Source organism: Lutra lutra, chromosome 3 (assembly GCF_902655055.1).
Source record: "Lutra lutra chromosome 3, mLutLut1.2, whole genome shotgun sequence".
In the NCBI taxonomy this organism is placed as follows: Eukaryota; Metazoa; Chordata; class Mammalia; order Carnivora; family Mustelidae; genus Lutra; species Lutra lutra.
Genome location: NC_062280.1, coordinates 171106759 through 171124533, shown reverse-complemented (window position 1 = coordinate 171124533; position 17775 = coordinate 171106759). Strand labels below are relative to the sequence as shown.

The 17775-nt window shown below is 38.7% G+C and overlaps 1 long non-coding RNA gene across 1 annotated transcript; it reads right to left on the bottom strand.

Annotated features, from left to right (window-relative positions):
* Positions 1-8718: 8718 nt before the first annotated feature.
* On the bottom strand, positions 8719-16383 carry LOC125095983 (uncharacterized). Its single transcript, XR_007126022.1, has 3 exons — positions 16363-16383; positions 16269-16270; positions 8719-8851 (listed from the first exon to the last, which is right to left on the bottom strand). It is a non-coding gene; the product is annotated as an uncharacterized LOC125095983 (long non-coding RNA).
* Between the last annotated feature and the right edge of the window lie 1392 nt (positions 16384-17775).

The following is a 17775-nucleotide window of genomic DNA, read 5'->3' as shown; positions in this document are numbered from 1 at the left end:
ATAACTAGAAGTGGAATTGCTGGATCATATGGTAAATATATTTTTAATTTTTTGAGGTGTTTCCATTTCATTTTCCATAGTGGTTACACCAATTTACATTCCCACTGACAATGTATAAAGTTCCCCTTAACACTACATCCTCTCCAGCACCTGCTGTCTCGTCTTCCTGATGATAGCCATTTTAAAGTGTGAGGTGATACCTTATTGTGGTTTTCATATGCATTTTCCTGATCATCAGTAATGTCGAGTGTCTTTTCATGTGTCTATTGTTCACTTTGATGTCCTCTTTGGAGAAGTATTTATTTAGTTCCTCTGCCCAATTTTAATCAGATTATTTGGTTTTGTTGTTTTTGTTATTCAGTTGACTGAGTTCTTTATATATTTTGGGTATTAATCCCTTTTCTGATGTATGGTTTGCAAAAATTTTCTCCCATTTTATAGGCTGTGTTTCATTTTGTTGTTTCTTTTTATTGTGCAGAAACTTTTGAGTTTGATATAGTGCCATTTGATTTTTATTTTGGTTTTCTGTGCTTTTAGCATTATACCCCCAAAAATATTGTCAGGACCAATATTGATTTTATTCCCTACATTTTCTTCCAGAAGTTTTATGGTATCAGATCTTTATATTTAAGTCTTTGATACATTTTGAGTTAATTTTAATGAGTGATGTGAGATAGAGGTCCAAATTCATTGTTTTGCATTTTTCTTTAGTTCTCCGATTTTCCCAGCATCATTTCTTGAAGAAACTCTCCTTTCCACATTGGGTATTCATGGCTCCCTTGTCAAGTACTAGTTGGCTGTATATACCAAGGTTTAATTCTGGGTTCTCTATTTTGTTCCATTGGTTGATGTACGTATTTTTGTACCAATACCATGCTGTTTTTTATTACTATGGCTTTTTAAAAATTACTTTTATACTAATGCTAGTATGCTAGTACAGTTTGAAATCCAGAAACATGATGCTTCTGCCCATGTTCTTTTTCTCAGGATTACCTTAGCTACTAAGTTTGTTCACCTCTAAAAATTTCCTCAATTAAAAAAGAAAAAAAGTGAAGATCTAGGTTCCAATACTAGCTATTTAATAAAATGAAAAGGAAAAGAATGAAAACTCTCAAGATAAATTGTAAAAAGGGGAAGAAGAGACAGAGATTGCAAACCAGATATGTCAACTCTGGAATTCCTATGTCATGCTTCAAAATAACAGCTAAAGTATTCCAATGGAATTGCTTTCCAAAGAACCATGAATCTTGTTTCACTTCTCTGAGATATATATTGTTTGATTTCTACTCTGATACCAAAGCTATCTATCTGATACTGAAATAGTCAGTTATTGTAGTTTCAGTCAAATTCATGGATGGGTATTACAGAACTAGATTACGCATCTCCACAAATGACTTGTCGAAAAACTGATTCTAAATCTACAGAAGCATTCATAATATCACAAGTTAATGTTAATGTTTAATAAGAAAACATGAATTTCAAAAATGCATTGGGCACCTGGGTGGCTCAGTTGGTTAAGCATCTGACTCTTGATCTCAGCTCAAGTCTTGATCTCAGCATTGTGAGTTCATGCCCCAGTGTGGAGCCTCTTAAAAAAATAATAATAAAATGAAATAAAATATAAAAATATTTAAAGAAGCTTATTGTCTATAAAGACTTTTGGTATGAACAAGGTACAAGGAAAGTCACATATCTATTTTGGAAGCACCACAAATTACAGACAGACTATAAATTACTTCCAAGGAAAATAACTAGCAAAACAATTCTATCTTTAAGAAAGTCTCCATTTCATCTTTTCAGGATTATCCCAGCATTAATAAGTCCAAATTTTTTACTGCTTCCATTTTGTTCAGCTCTAAAATACTAAATAATATTTTCTAAATTGCTCCTTCCAATAAATTTTATTTATATTCTGAGATAATCAACAAATGGCCAAAAACTGTTACGAAGATTACATTATAAAAACTTGCTGTAGAGAACCTAAATTATCTGTCACCACATAGAATACTGTTTACATCAAAATGATTTTACAATTAAACTGCCCGTTCTAATGAGACTTTACTATTCCAGTAAATTCTTGACCAGGAAGATGAAGTTGCAAATAATTTAATTGCTTTTTGGAGGAACTTTCCAAAAATCCATTTGTTCCAGTAACAGACTACTCAAATAGCCCTTTGTAGAGTAAATACCCTTTCTCAGAACATAGGATTGCTCCACTCAGCTCATCAAACAACAGTTCATGCCTCAAAACTTATTTTCAGATCTTCACTTCACTGTGTGAGCTGATTCTAAACTATTTTGTTACAAATTTCCCTCAGTTTCAGTCAGCCCCCTAGCCCACATTGAAAGCTATGCCTTAAACAAGAATCCTCAAAATCTTATAAATATTCCATATATCCTTGCTCTCCTGAGAGAATATCAAGGTAGGAGTCTTTCTTACTGAGGTAATAATTTGGCTTTGCTTTATGAACAAGTTGTTTTTGGTTGTCGTTTCTGGGATTCATGGAATCAGTCATTGGCACTATAAACTTTAAATAACCCTCCTTTACATTATATAACCAATGATATTAATTATGTCTCTTATTTTCATTTATGTACTACATTTATAACAACTCCCTAGTAAATAGTTTATTGGACTAAGTGGATAAATTTAACTTAGAAGCTTAAAACATGCTGTGTGAAATCTTCATCTAACTACTTTGTACAGGATATAAAGTAAAACATCATAAAACCTTTGGAGACTTTTCATGGTTTTAGCATTGGGCTATTCTGTCTAATATTCTTCTACCCTCTATTGCCACTATATTAAGCAATCTGCAGCATCTCTAACTTGATTAACTTATCATAGTGAGCAAAATCCCTGTACTTTCAGAAAGTATACAGGGCATTGGACTCACCCCATAACATAAGTTACAGCCTAGAAAAAATTTTAGACATTTTCTGACATAATATAAATAGAGCAAGTCTTTTGTCTTCTAAAACTGAATGTCAAAGTCAACTGGATATTTCTATTCTGCAAGTTTGCTTTGTCATGTAACTTTACTCTGTAATCACCTTGATTTCTAGTAAGGCATTCCTGGAACTTATTAATTGGTGTTAAAGTATGCCAACATCAGTTAATGTATTTATATATGGAAGACTAATACAACAGTTCATTTTTTGGATCTAGAGTCTGAGAGACTAATAAGTAATTCCTCTTTTTCTCACCCATGCTCTAAACCATTTGAGAGATAGATGAAAGCAACGGAACTCAAAATATCAGCTTTATTACTAATAAAGTTCCTAGAAAATGGAACTTTAGGTCTGTTAGTCCAGTGGACTTCACTGACAAAGCAGATAAATGAGATAAATGGTAGCCTTCTCATTTGTAGTGCTTATCCCTACAAAATCTCTAAAATGAAAGTAACTAATCCTAAAGCATACCAGGAAAAGGGGATTGAGCTACGTTCCTTCTGAATGTTGTCCAATTCTTTTCTTCCAGTCTTTCTAATCAGAAAAGTACATCATCTCCCTTAGTGAGTACTGAGTAAAGGGGTGGGGAAGACAGGAGGGTTTATTCCCAGTGGAAAACCTTCCTATGCAAACACAAAGCCATGCCAAAGGGAAAGGAGTTTGTCCCTAAGCACACAATAGCTAGATATTATGATTGGAGAGGTGACAATAGATAAGTAACTACTACTTATTGTTCTACAAATTATTTCCCCTGCTGTTTGGGGGAGATGCCTGAGATCTCCATCATCACTCATAACTGTAAATAAAATAAGTTAATATGTCTCCAGAAATGTCCTGTTCACTAAAATGTATTTGTTAAATATTTTTAAAAGGGTAAGGTCATGACTCATACACAAATAAGACAAAAATATGTCAAAGAATTTATTTAATTCAGTAGTAAATGAGAGAACCAGTAAGATGTTACAACCAGTTCAAAAAATAATTCAAAAAGCATGTACATATATATAGGCAATCAGAAATGCTGAAATGAATGTATAAATAGATTCAAAATTAGTTAATATCCACAGGAAAATTAAAAATTGCATTTCCATTGATAAAATACATTTGCATTTCTATGGACAAAAGTTATTTCAATCTGTATACAATTTAGTTTGCAAATTAGCTTAAAGACAACAAAAGGCATACATAATCCAGGAGAGGACACTAGACAGGGTAACCAACAGCTTTTTTGTACATATCAAAGCCTTCCACAATGTTCTTTGACATATCCTATTAATGGAAAAAAACTAGTAGACTCCTATCTCTTAATCTACATTATCACATTAGCATATACTATTTCACAGAAAAATACAAGATGTGCAAAAAATACATATGAACTTTGGGTTTTTTAATAAATCACCATGATCTCCACATTTCCTTTGGGTTCAGGTTGTCAGTGTCCATCCCTACCAATGTCAGCTAAAGAGTGTTTTCTAGCCCGAGGGAAGGAGTGGGGCTAAATGTGGGATTCCTCCCTATCTCTTATCTTCCCCAAAACAATTCTAGAAACAATTACCTGGCTCCTCATCTCTTCTCTTCCATAGATAGTCCTGAACCCATTAACTTTATTTCCTAATTCCTCTAGGACTTGGCTCTGGATACCCAAAATCAGACTTCCACTGCTCAAAAATCTTGGGTCTAGCAAAGAGCCAGTTATGGCAAATCAAAAGCCTTGGCATTCAAAATTGTTTTCTTTGCTTTTAGTTCAAATCACTATTTTAAAACTGAAGTGATGAATCTCAACTATTACTTTTCTCTCGTCACCTCTGTTGCAATGTTTGCGATACAGCCCACGGTAACGGATGCCTCTGTCAGAAAAGGAAGACGTTTATGCACATGGGATGTAGTTTTAGAATATAAGTGAGGTTCAGTGGGGTGGAGCCCGGAGCCGACAACCAAGAAAAAATTCTTGAGATGTCTTTGGTGCAAAATGGTGGTTTATTAAAGCATGGAGACAGGACCCTTGGGCAGAAAGAGCAGCTGCACCAGGGTTGTGAAGGGTGGCTGGTTAGATACTATGGAGTTGGGGGAGGTAAGGAAAAAGGAGGTTTCAAAAGAACTTTCATATGCTAAAGAGGACCCACAAGATACCCAAGGCCTTGAGGCCTTGCCATTGTCAGATTAAGGTTGTTTTTCCCTTTAGCAAGGCCTTAACATTAAGATAGTTGGGAGATTTAGGGAAGAATGTCACACCTGTCCCACCCAGAAGTGCTGGTGGGAGGAGGTTGCCAGGTGTCAGCTTGTGCTGTCCTCAGCTTGCCTTCTGTTCCCTCATCACATTAAAATGTAAGGCCTTATCTTAACTTCAAGGTTGCATCTAAATGATATATTGCACTTGAAAGTCTGCAGCAAATTATTACTTTATGGATGACATAAAATCTAAGCCAAAAGTATTTAGGACATGACCAATAGATGTATAAGATACCTAAGACAGTTACAGAAGGAACAAACATGTTCAAAAAAATTTTTTAAAAGCCTGAAATAAAATCTCTGTGCTTGTTAACTCTTGTGATGTGTTTGATATAGACAAAACGGTCTGCTAATGTGAAAGGGAAATTTTATAGATTCAAGTAGATGTCAGTGATAGTCTGCTACATTGTCCTCAGACGAGAAAATCATGTTCAATTCCTCTCTGAAAAACATTATTTCCAGCCTGGGCTTGGGAAGCCGGGTTTGTTTTTTCCCCCCACCCCTTTCCCTTTTTAAATGGTTTACAGTTGGAAACACTACCTGAATTAACTGTATTGATGTTAGTGTTGAGGGAACAGAAGGAAGGCTGCCTGAGGACAAAGCAAAAGCTTCCCCCACCCCCACTCCTGGGTGGGACATATGTGACATTCTTTAGGAATCTCCCAACTATCTTAATGTTAATACCTTGCTAGAAGGGGAAAAACCTTGACAATCACAAGGCCTCAAGGCAACCAGTATCTTATAGGTCCTCTATAGCATATGAAAGTTCTATTGAAACCTCCCTTTTTCTTTACCTCCCCCAACCCCATCATATAGAACCTACCACCCCTCACAACCCTGGGGCAGGAGCTCTCTCTGCCCATGGGTCCTGTCCCCACACTTTAGTAAACCACCATTTTGCACCACAGATATCTCAGGAATTCTTTCTTGGTCATCAGCTCCAGACTCCACCTCACTTAGAACCTCGCTTAGATTCTAAAACTTCATCTTTAGACTTGACTTTGATCCATATAGTAACACCTAGCAACTGATACTCACAATGTAATTGCTGTGATTTATAAAAACTGTTCAGATTTTAAATTGCCATCATATCTAAGGTAGTTTGGGCAAAACAGTTAAAGTAAAACAGGAAGATGGAGTTTATAGTTTGAAGGAAGCAACAGCTGTTGACTATCAGGGAAGAGACTTGAGGACAAAACAAACTTCTGTTGGTCGTGCATGCAAGCAGAAGAGATAAATGGCTCAGTGTAATGATTCACTTTATTTTCAAGTAAACTTTGTTAACTGTTTTTCTTCTACTACTGTGTAAAATATTTAAATTTACCTGTAGTTATAGCTGAAGACTAGACATCAAAACGTAAATTCTTTCAATCCGCTGCAGAAAAGATATTTAATGCTTACTTCCAAAAATAACTGTTAAGTGCTTTAGTAAGACATAGATCTGGCAGAAAATCCCTTGAAAATAAATACTGCTTGGGTCAAATCATCTAATTATTTTAGACAAGCTATAAGTGTGTTTTAATGGGCCCAAACTAAAATTGTTAGAGGTGCTGCATAGTTTGTGTGTGTGTGTTGGGGAGGGGCGATGGGGTTACATGGTTGCAGAACCTGGACTGGATCCTGGCAGAAGAACCAAGTGGTACTTGGAGACTTTGGACACCGGTGGGCTCAGAGGAGGTTGTTCTCCAAAAGTCTGAGACCCAAGCACAAGCAGAGAGGGGGATTTATACCCTTCTACTTCCGCATACTTGGTACTTTGGGCGCACATGGGAAATGGGGTAGGAAAGAACTGGGAAGGGCTTTGAGACAGGGACTGGAATTCCCTTGCTGGTTTGGTTGGCCATCTTAGAGTACAGTTTTTCCTTATCATTACCCCCTTTGTTGCCCCTTTAAACACCTAGTTTAGAGGGCATCATTATCATCTATTACCATGGCCCTGCATGGCTAGTATTTGGGCAGTAGCTCACCTGGTAACAGTGTTTTCTATGAACTTAGTAATCCATCATTAGGTTCCTAAGGCTGCCCAATAAGCAAAAACAATAACAAGTTTCTGGGAGAAAGTCCAGTCAGAAGGGGAAGCAATGTAAAGTCCAACTCCTGAGGTGAGGGTGTTGGTGTCATGCTGACAATAGCCAGGGACCACGGTGAACAGATGTCCATCAGTCGGTGGGGTCTTATCGAAGGTGGAGATGGAGCAGGTCTGTAGGATCTGATTGAGCTTTCCACTGGTGCGATTCATCCAGTGGGTGAGAGCCTTCTTTACTTCAGAACAGTGGACCCATTTGGTGACACCTAAGACACTGAGGGCAGTAGGGGTGGTTAGAACAACAGTGTGGGGTCCTGTCCATCATGGTTTGAAGGGGTCCTTTCTAAAGCTTCTCAGGAGATGCACCTTTGAGTTTTTCCCAAGTTTGGAGGTGTTGGTACACTTCTAAGTTTCCAATCTGTTTGAGGTCTCCTCTAAGCCTACTTACTACAGGGGGTGGCCTCCCATAAAGCCTTTGAGGTGAATTATAGCTGTGGCAATCTTTTAAAGCCAGTTGACTAGAATAAAACAATATCTATGACCTCCAACAGTCATGCTCTACAGAAGTACGATATTCAGGTCCAGGCATAAGGGTGGTTGGATTTTAAAGTCTGACAGGTTTTAGGTATTATTTCAGGCATATCTATCAGTGTAGCCTGGTATTTAATAAGTTGGCCTCCATCATCCGTTGGCAGCCTTTGGTTTCTAAGACAAATCTGGACCTGATGTGAAGTCATTACAGTCAGGAACTGTCCCATAGTGAGCTTTGAGGCTCCTTTTATGAGGAGGGCTGTTCTATGCTTGGCTAAAGCCTTTGTTTGTAATTGTACCTCGATAGAGGTGATTTCTAGGATAAACATGACTAAGGGATGAAACCATTAAGAAGCCCTTTTCTTGAGTGGTCCAGCCTTAACAATATCCTAATTACAAAGGATCACTGGCAAGTGGGAGAAAACTTGTCAAGAGATAAGGGGAGTCCCACATGCATCTTCTAATCCAATCATAAAGAAAGTGGGGTAAGCTATTATCTCCACAAGTCTATAGTTAATCCTATGGGATGGTGTATGCTTCTGGCTGTTAGGCAATTTCATTATCCTAGCCCCACAGAATTGATTAAGGTGATAGTTAAGTTATACAATTGTTGGAGGAATCAATCCCATTTTTCAGTTGTTTAAATAATTATGTGCCCATGGAGTTCTGTTATTATCCCCACAGAATAATCAGCAGAAGATTGTCTATATATGAGTTACTGTGGTAATTTCTCTTAAGTTTACCTCCAGTTGTCTAGCTTAGGTAAACAACAAACATTTAAAGACAATCAAATCTAGAACTTAACATCCACAAAGGTGTGTTACTGAAACATAATTTTTCTCTCTAATATAACCCTCATTTCCAGAGATAGCCAAATTAGGACTATTTATTTGAAAAAGAAGTCCAGTTTAAACAGGTTTGGCCTAATTTTTTACATAAGAACAGCAAGAACAGTGAGTGATCATACAGACCTTTTATAATCTGCTTTGCTGGAACTTCTCATAAGGAATCTCTAGGTTGAACTTTTAGTAGCCTCTCCCGGCCAGAAGCCAAGCCAAGTACTTGCCATCAGGCATGCTTGCAATACCAGTCAATTTGGGCAAATTCCTCTTCCTGAGGATCCCAAAGTATCCTGAAGTTCCTGCACCTGCCAGGAAGTGACATTCTTTACTCACCTGGTGAGGCTGCTGGGAACCCTGTAAGCAAGGTACCAGGCCAACAGTTCCAAGGGGCTTAATGGCTCCAGGTTTCATAAAGTCAACCTGAGTTCCTTAAAGCTGTCTGGTCATATCTGAGTCTATGCATGTCTTTCTCAAATATGACATTCCAGTCAAAGCCTTGGTAAAATAACCAATATTTCCAATGGTGTCCTGTTACAAGGAGGACAGATTTTTATTGAACTTATGCAAATCAGTGATTGCCATGGAAGAATACTTACTGAGACCATTTGGGTTTCAGAGGATTCAGATAGAGAGAAAAGTTGAATGCTTTGATTTGTTTACAAATGAATATTTTTACATTTCTGTAAGTCACCGATAACTTAAGTAAAATTTTTCTTAGTGTGGAAGAGCAAACATTAGAGAACAAGCAATGTCTAGAATAAGAGACATAACATTATAATCTTTTAATTCATTTAGTCCCATGTTACTAATTTCGGTTTAGTTTGAATGCAGCTTTAGTTAGTTCTGGAAATTCTTACTCATTTCAGTTCTGATCTTAAAGATATGGAATACCTGTGTTGTCCTGAAAGTCCTTTTTATGAATCTCCCTTAAGGTGTAACCCATTTTACAATAGAATCAAAACAATTATAAATGACAAAAACTCAGAATAGATATGGTTAAAGAGCTGATGAGATGAGAGTTTACAATTTAGCTGGCAAGGAAATCAAGTTATTTCTGTGACACATAACACTTCAATAATTAAATATCAGGTGATGACTTTATCAAAACATTAAAACTTTAGGAAATGTATAGAACCTCTAGAATCATTATAGCATTTACCCAAGTGTAAACCAAAGTTTATCATTCATTTAGCAGTACTTCCTGATTAACTTAGCATACCAAGGAAAAGCCTAATGAGTTAAAGAGATTTCATTACAATTTAAATCTTGTCAACATTTGCTAAAATCTTAGAAATTTTTAAAGCACATGCCTAAATATAATTAGGGATGTTGAACACCTGATACAGGTAAAATGATACAGGTAAAAAATAAAAACTGATACAGGTAAAACCTGATACAGGAAGATGGTTTTTCTGGATAGGCAAAGAGGAAATAACTGTTTACGTTTTCTTCTTAACAGCAGATCAATTAACCTAAGAAAGCTTTGTCCTTTTAAACAGAGAGAAAACCAGCTTTCTATACCAGTGTCTTCTTTTTTTAATTTTTCATTTCAATCTTAGCCCATCATGACTACACTTAAAATTCTTCTTCTGAAGATTTCCCTCCACAAACCTTCTACAACTTCCCTTTGCATTTAGGTTTTGTCCCAAGCCATTTCCTTCCAAACAACCATCTCATTTGGGACAAAATTACCTTCTTTTCCTTTAACAAAATGCACTCCCATTCCTTATCTTTCTTACATATCTCTTACTTTTCCACAGAGTTGTTTCCCTTATTTCCATCAGTCATAGTTACAGTCAGCAAATTTTTGTACTCTTAGAAACACCTAACATCTAATGATTTGTGAACTGTTACAACAGAATTCTTTAGATGGCAAATTTATGAATCCGTTAAGCACAAGACATGTTTACCAACAGATTTAAATATTCTTAGTTTCTTTGCAGTAGGAAGTCAAAGGCACAAACCTATGTCCAGTAATCAACTCTTTAGCATTTTATTCCATTTGGAAGAGACCTAGATGTTCACAATTTAATTCCATTTGTCATCCAACCAAAACTTTAAAGTTTCAAGTTACCAAAGACTTTTAAAGCTACTTTAACAATTACCCATGAAAACTTTGAGACAATTAACCATCAGTTTAGTCATCACTTTGTTAGCAAATTTCAACAGAGATAACGGTTTATTTGGCCTTCAGTAAACCTTGATAGAATAAAAGTTTCACCTTTACCACTGAGAACTTAAAAGACACATCTGTCTGAATTAAACCAACAAACTTAGTTTAAATGGTGAAATAGTTTCCACAAGGATCTTCCCCATGGTCATTTTTCACCTGAGACACATGGGGAAATCTGGAGTGGGTGGTGTTATTTCCTGTGGGTGCTCTTCTTGCTCCTTGACCGTGGTGCCTGGGGCACTGAGGATGGTCTAGAAGCCAGTAATGCAGGCTGCACCCAAGATGGTGCAGAAACAGAAAAAAGGGGGATGGCGAGGCAGAAGATACAAAGTGCTGCCAGAGGGCAGAGAAATTGTTCCCGGTTCAGATGATCATCAGCTCCAGAGGAGCAGGCGCCAGGTTTTTCCACCAACAAGGGCAGGGATAGACAATCCATACTGGGCCAGAGAAGACAGGGAATTTCCCCGAAACAAAGAAGGTTTGGCAGCTGCTTGGGAATATTTCTAAAGTCCCCATCCTGAAGGACACCTAGGATCCTGACCCAAGCAGAAGGCAGAGACGCTTTAACCCATTGAGCCACCCAGGCGCCACTCCCACTTTCTCTTAAAGGTAAATATGAGAGCTTCTGTTATTTTATAGCCTGTTTCTACCTGGATTAAGTTTCCTGTGGGCTGTCAGAAGAGCTAAGTTGGGTATCTCCCCACACATGCCACTTATAAGAAGCAGGAACACTGTCTTCCTACAGCTCAGCTTTAGGCGCCAGGTCAGAGGAGGACTGTGGCCCCCACACTTTCTAATGGGGCCATTCTTGTCCAGAGCTCATCCACGTTGCTGCTCCTGATGTCCCCTGGCCAGGGCCTCCCTAATAGGCTTTGTTTCCTTACAGACTTTAGGCTATTTTATTTGGGTTACAAATGTCCTACTTTGGTCCTTCCTATTAGCACAGAATCAGACTCAGGGGCAGGGGCAGAATTTGGGCTATCTGAAACCAAGAATCAATATATAGGAATTGGTTAGGGTGTCTGGGAGTCCCGACCATAATTTTGTAAATGATCTGGATAGTGGGTAGGTCTTAAGGACCCCTTCGAGGGCCAGTCAACCCCAAAGGTGGCCCATTTCAATTCATATAATGTGCCTAATTTTCCAAATGTTTTGATCCCATAGTCTCCTGAGAATTTGCAATTTACAGTTGCTCCCCTCCAGGAAGCCCTGACCTGTGGAATTCCTTTTGGAAATTCCTTCCTGTCTCCCCTTATGGGTGGGGGTCCTGACCTGAAGGACCTCTCCTCCCCCATCTCCCCCCAGGAAGCCCTACCTGTGAGACCTCTAAGAGGTCTCTGGGAGGTGATCAGTCTCCCCATCCACCCTCAGGGGTGGGCCTGACTGGGTCCTGGGGCCCCAGATATTACTAGAATTCAAAGTCAGGACCAGGTCCTCACCTGCCAAGTCTCCTTTGAGTCCGGGTGGGAACAGTGGGGTGGGTCAGCCTGAGGCAACCGGTCAAGAGACTGCTGAAAATCAGGCAGGGCACGCCTTCTCCCTGACGATCCCTTGTTCTGTCATTGCCCCACCATTGCCCCAAATTGGTGGCAAAAATGGGCCAGCACCATTGGGATTCCTGGTCAGGGAACCAAATGTTGCAGAACCTGGACTGGATCCTGGTGAAAGAACCCAGCGGCGCTCAGATACTTTAGAGGCTTGGAAGTTTATTTAACACCAGTGGGCTCAGAAGAGATTGTTCTCCAAAGGTCTGAGCCCCAAGCACAAGCAGGAAGGGAAATTTATACCCTTCTACTTCCGCATATTTGGTACCTTTGGTGCGTGCGGGAAATGGGGCAGGAAAGAAGAACCCGGAAGGGTTTTGAGGCAGAGACTGGAATTCCCTTGCTGATTTGGTCAGCCATCTTAGAGTACAGTTTTTCCCTATCATTATGAATCCAACGGTGTCATTGTATCAGGTGAGAGGTTTTGTACTAAGTCTCCAAACATCCCAGGGTTTGGATGTTGGGGCCGTTATTTAGGTTTTTTATGTTTACTTGTCTACTTTGTATTGGCCACATAAAATGCTTTCAGATTGGGATGAGGGCCAATAATTTAGAGCAGGTAAACTGCGCTATTTTACTTTGCTTCTATATTTGAGTGTATGGACAATCATGATAGGACGAGTAAGTAATTTCCAACTTAGATGTAGCTGCATCACTGTCATAGGGGAGGGTTTTGGGGGATGATGATGAGGGATGGAGGTTTCTTTGTGCCGTCAGTGGTTTTTGGAAAGTGAGGCAGAGAATGAAATAGGATCACGAGATCTGAGAGCATGATCAAATGATAATAGGGACGATAGGGTTAATTTTTGTTTGTTTGTTTGTTTTCTTTTGTTTCTTGTTTGTTTGTTTGTTTGTTTGTTTGGTGGTTGGGCTTTTTTTGACCATCACATACTAGGGCTAATTTTTAATTGGGAACAAGACTCCATGAAAGCAAATTGAAAACCTAAGTGAAAGAGTCAGGCTACCCGATGGTAATAAATTCTCAGTGGAAAGGAGAGTTGGTCTAAGAATTCATTCTTGTGTCATTGCCCTATTATGTAGTGGAATACTCACTGGAGCCAAGGCCCTATTTTCTATGGCTTTGCATATTCCTTTTCAGGCAGCAACTTGGCCAAAGCCTTTTTGTTAGGTGTACACACACTTGAGAAAAAGACCATTTTGTTAGATGACTTCTTTCCATTTAATTAGGAATCAAGTCATCAAGTTTTATTGCAATCTGATTAGACGACTGTCTAAATATGATAAAGATAGGAAATAATTATTTTTTTAAAAAGACAAATTGCTGGCGACAAGGAAAGACTCCCTATGCTTCAGTAAAACCTCCATTAATAATGTGTGAAGAAGCAACAACAAAGCCCCCAGTGTTCCCTTTAGAGGCTCCTTAAGAACAAGTCTGTCAGTAAGAAGCTTTCTTTTGCTAATGTGGGCTGAGTCACTGACAAAGGCCAGTGTTAAAGGCGGGCTTCAAAATCTAATCTCTGGAAGGGAAGCATTTCCTTGGCTAGTTTTGTAATGTGCTTGTCAAACATTTTAAACCATCTAACAGAAAGAAGCATTGTGATGACAAGACACAACCCGGCCAGTTTTTTGGATGTATCTGCCAACAGGATAATGCAATGATCCTTTCGGGCTCCAGTGGCTCAAGCACAAAGGCAAACTCCTGTGTGGGATTCATCTTGTGTGACTGGGTTTTAATGTTTCGCTTGCAAATAATTAGTTTTGACGATGCTGGTGGGCTTCTCTTGCATCCATTTCCTCAAAGAATGTATTATTAATGTTTTATTCTGAAGAATATCACTCCTGGTTCATCTTAAACTTCTTTTAGAAGGCTAGTAAAGTCACTATTATAACAAGCTTGTCTTTTTGCAATCTCAAAACAACATTGGGACTTTGAAAAATAAAACCGGCTGGAATCACCCTTTCTCCTTTTGCCTGTTGAAGTACTGTACAAACGGTGTTAGTTCGTTTCCAGCTAGAATACTGAATCTAATACTAATTTATTTGGGGTGTTAATGGACCTTTCGTTGTGACTTGACAATGCATTTGCTTTCTGACTGCCAAGGACTACCCTATAAATCGCACTAACCACACTATCCATGATGATTGCTGGGCTCCAAGATGCGACCTGCAGTATCAGCACTCATTCTCAAGAACCAAAGATGATAAACACTTTCATCAATCTCTTAAATAAATTGAAAGAGAAGGGTGATGGAAAAAAAGACTTTAGGTTTAACTCAGACCGGCAATGAAGTTCATTAACATATTTATTGACCTGTTTATCTTCCCACCATCTGCAAGAACTTGGAGGTGGAAGGTAGTATCTATGACTTCTTGCTGATGGTTACAAAGCACACTGTTTACAGTGGAGGGAAGGAGTTGGGGCAGTGGGAAGAGCCACCCATTCTCAGAAATGCTCCAGCATCTGCCTTTCTTTTCTCTTTCCATTTTCTCTCTTTTTCCTTCATTTTCTATTCCTTTCCCTATTTGTTTTCTTGCCTTCTTTGACTTTCTTGTGTTCTCAATGAAACGTTCCTTCCCCTCCATGTTCCTTATAGGTGATTAGTATTGCTTGGGCCTTGGGAACACTTAAGACTCAACTGGCTACCAGCCTCCCTTGTCTTAGTCTCATAACCTGTCAAAATTCCTCCTTGCCCTAACAGTTATCATTCTTGGAATTGAAAGCTGAAGGAAAGAAAGTGTTCCTAGTGTCTGGTATTGCTAATATGAACTTAATCCAGATGTTTGGAAATTATTAACAATTCAGAATTATTAATGTGGCATCACTCACTAGCTTTCTCTTGTTTTTCTGAATGGGGAGAAACAACTAGAGCTTGACCACAATTCACAGCTGATCTTATCTGTGCTTGCAATCTTTAGAGAGGAAGTTACCTATCATATTTTAAAGAGAAGCCTGCAGATCTATTAGATTTATTCTCCAAATTTCATAGGAACATTTTCAAAATCATAGGAGAGTGTCAAGTAGGTATTCCCAGTATCTGGAATAAGCTTGATTCAAGTTGTAGGTACTCAGTACACATTAACTGTTGAAACAACACAAGAGGGTCATTGTTCTTGTGTTTTGGGTGAGAAATAAGCATGGGGAACTGCTCTCTGTCCTGCATCCTAATCATACTTGACTTACATTCGTATCAACTTAATATTCCCACACTACACTGAAGCTGTAGTTTTTCAAAATTCGGTTGATAGCTCAGTATAGGTGTCACTTGAGGATAACGTCCCCATCACCCACCAGTGTGTGTGTGTATCTGTGTGTGTATGCACACATGTGCGTTTGTGTATGTTTGCAGGCTTGATTCTTATGCACAGACATGGGAACTGTATTTATCTCTGCCATGAATCCTTTCATGTGTCTTTGTTGGTTTCTTTTGTGAGACTCGGCAGCAGCGTGGGGGGCTGGAGATGTGTTATTCTAGTCTTCCCAAAGTGCCATGTCATTGCAAATGCATTTCAGCACACTCATATCCTACATCAAGATAGGGTTTTTTTGTTATAAACATTTTTATAGAATTTAAAATTACTTGACTATAAACACTTTTAATTTGTGATTGGCTGGTAATTCTCAGCAATCACTGTAAACTGTCCATGAGCTCTGCAAAGTAGTGAGCTATGAAAACCTAACCTGAAATTCTTGCAACTACCACATCCTCAGGCATATAAATTCAATTGAACAGTTAATGCTATGGAATCACAATAGAGATTTGATAGAAATAGGCATTAACTTAAACATTTACTACTTCATCTTTGGTTTTTCTTTTTGTATTTTGGAGCTCGTGAGGTTGTTTTCAGCTCTCACACATTTCTGTAGGCCCATGACAAGCTAACTTGGCATTAGACACCGAGGCCAGGGTGTTTATGGGATACAGTGGTCCAACAGAGCAGGGCCCAATGGACAGCTGATACCCAGGTAGTCAATGGCTGTCCTCCAAGGCAGAGCACCTGTATGTGCTTACTGCTTTTGAAGTGAGCCTTTGGTGTGGGGGCTTCTGTCCTCAGTGCCTTCAAGGCCAGAAGGAAGAGGAAACAATTAGGAATGAGGATAGAGACAGACTTCACCGTCCAAGGAGACTGGCACAATTGCTGAACAAGGATAGAATGAATAGGAAGGGGGTGGGGATGAGGCTTGGTTATAGGACTTCAAGAAGAAGTCCTATAACCCATTTGGATGATTGAATGGAAATAGTCATGTTACACATGGAAAGGCCTGTCACAGCTATCACTGTTTATTTTAGCAGCATCTGCTAGGTTCAAGGTTGGGAGAACCGGATAGGTTCGTTTACACGGATGTCTTGGTGTGCTTAGGCTTTATTTTATATAGACTCAATGACAAATATTAGCTGACTCATTAGAAGAAATGCAATTTCATGGTTCAAAACTCTTTACCTCATATCTATCTAGAGTGATGTCAGTTTTCCATTCTTTTTGTTTGGACTATAGATCTTTATCTACACGGTACAACACGAGTCATTTTAGTAACTATCCAATACTTACTAGGGGCTAGTCATCCTAACATGCATTTCACATGTACTTATTTCAACATCACAGCAAGCCGACGAGGTAAGTAATATTATTCCCATTTCACTGGTGAGTAAAATAAGTAATATTATTCCCATTTCACAGGGAGATTAGGTGACTTGATAAAGTAAAAAAACTAGCAGTAGGTTAATGTTGCATCTGCAATTGCAGTTCCTTTAGCCTACCTGTAATAGTACCCAGACACCCTTTGTGCAAGAGTGTTTTTATTTTTATTTTTTTAATTTTTAATTTTTTTATTAACATATAATGTATTATTAGCCCCAGGGGTACAGGTCTGTGAATTGCCAAGTTTACACTTCAGAGCACTCACCATAGCACATACCTTCCCCTATGTCCATAACCCAACCACCCTCTCCATACTCCCCTCCCCCTGGCAATGGTCAGTTTGTTTTGTGAGATTAAGAGTCTCTTATGGTTGATCTCCCTTGTGATCCCATCTTGTTTCATTTATTCCTTTCCTACACCCCAAACACCCCACATTGCCTCTCAACTTCCTTATATCAGGGAGATCATATGATAATTTGATTGACTTATTTCGCTCTGCATAATACCTTTTAGTTCATTCCATATCCTCACAAATGGCAAGATTTCATTTCTTTTGATGACTGCATAGGATTCCATTGTATATATATATACCACATTTTCTTTATCCATTCATCTGTTGATGGACATCTAGGTTCTTTCCATAGTTTGTCTATCGTGGACATTGCTGCTATAAACATTCGGGTGCATGTGCCCCTTCAGATCACCACGTTTGTATCTTTAGGGTAAATACCCAGTAGTGCCATTGCTGGGTCATAGGGTAGCTCTAGTTTCAATTTTTTGAGGAACCTCCATGCTGTTTTCCAGAGTGGCTGCACCAGCTTGTATTCCCACCAACAGTGTAGGAGAGTTCCCCTTTCTCCGCATCCTCGCCAGTATCTG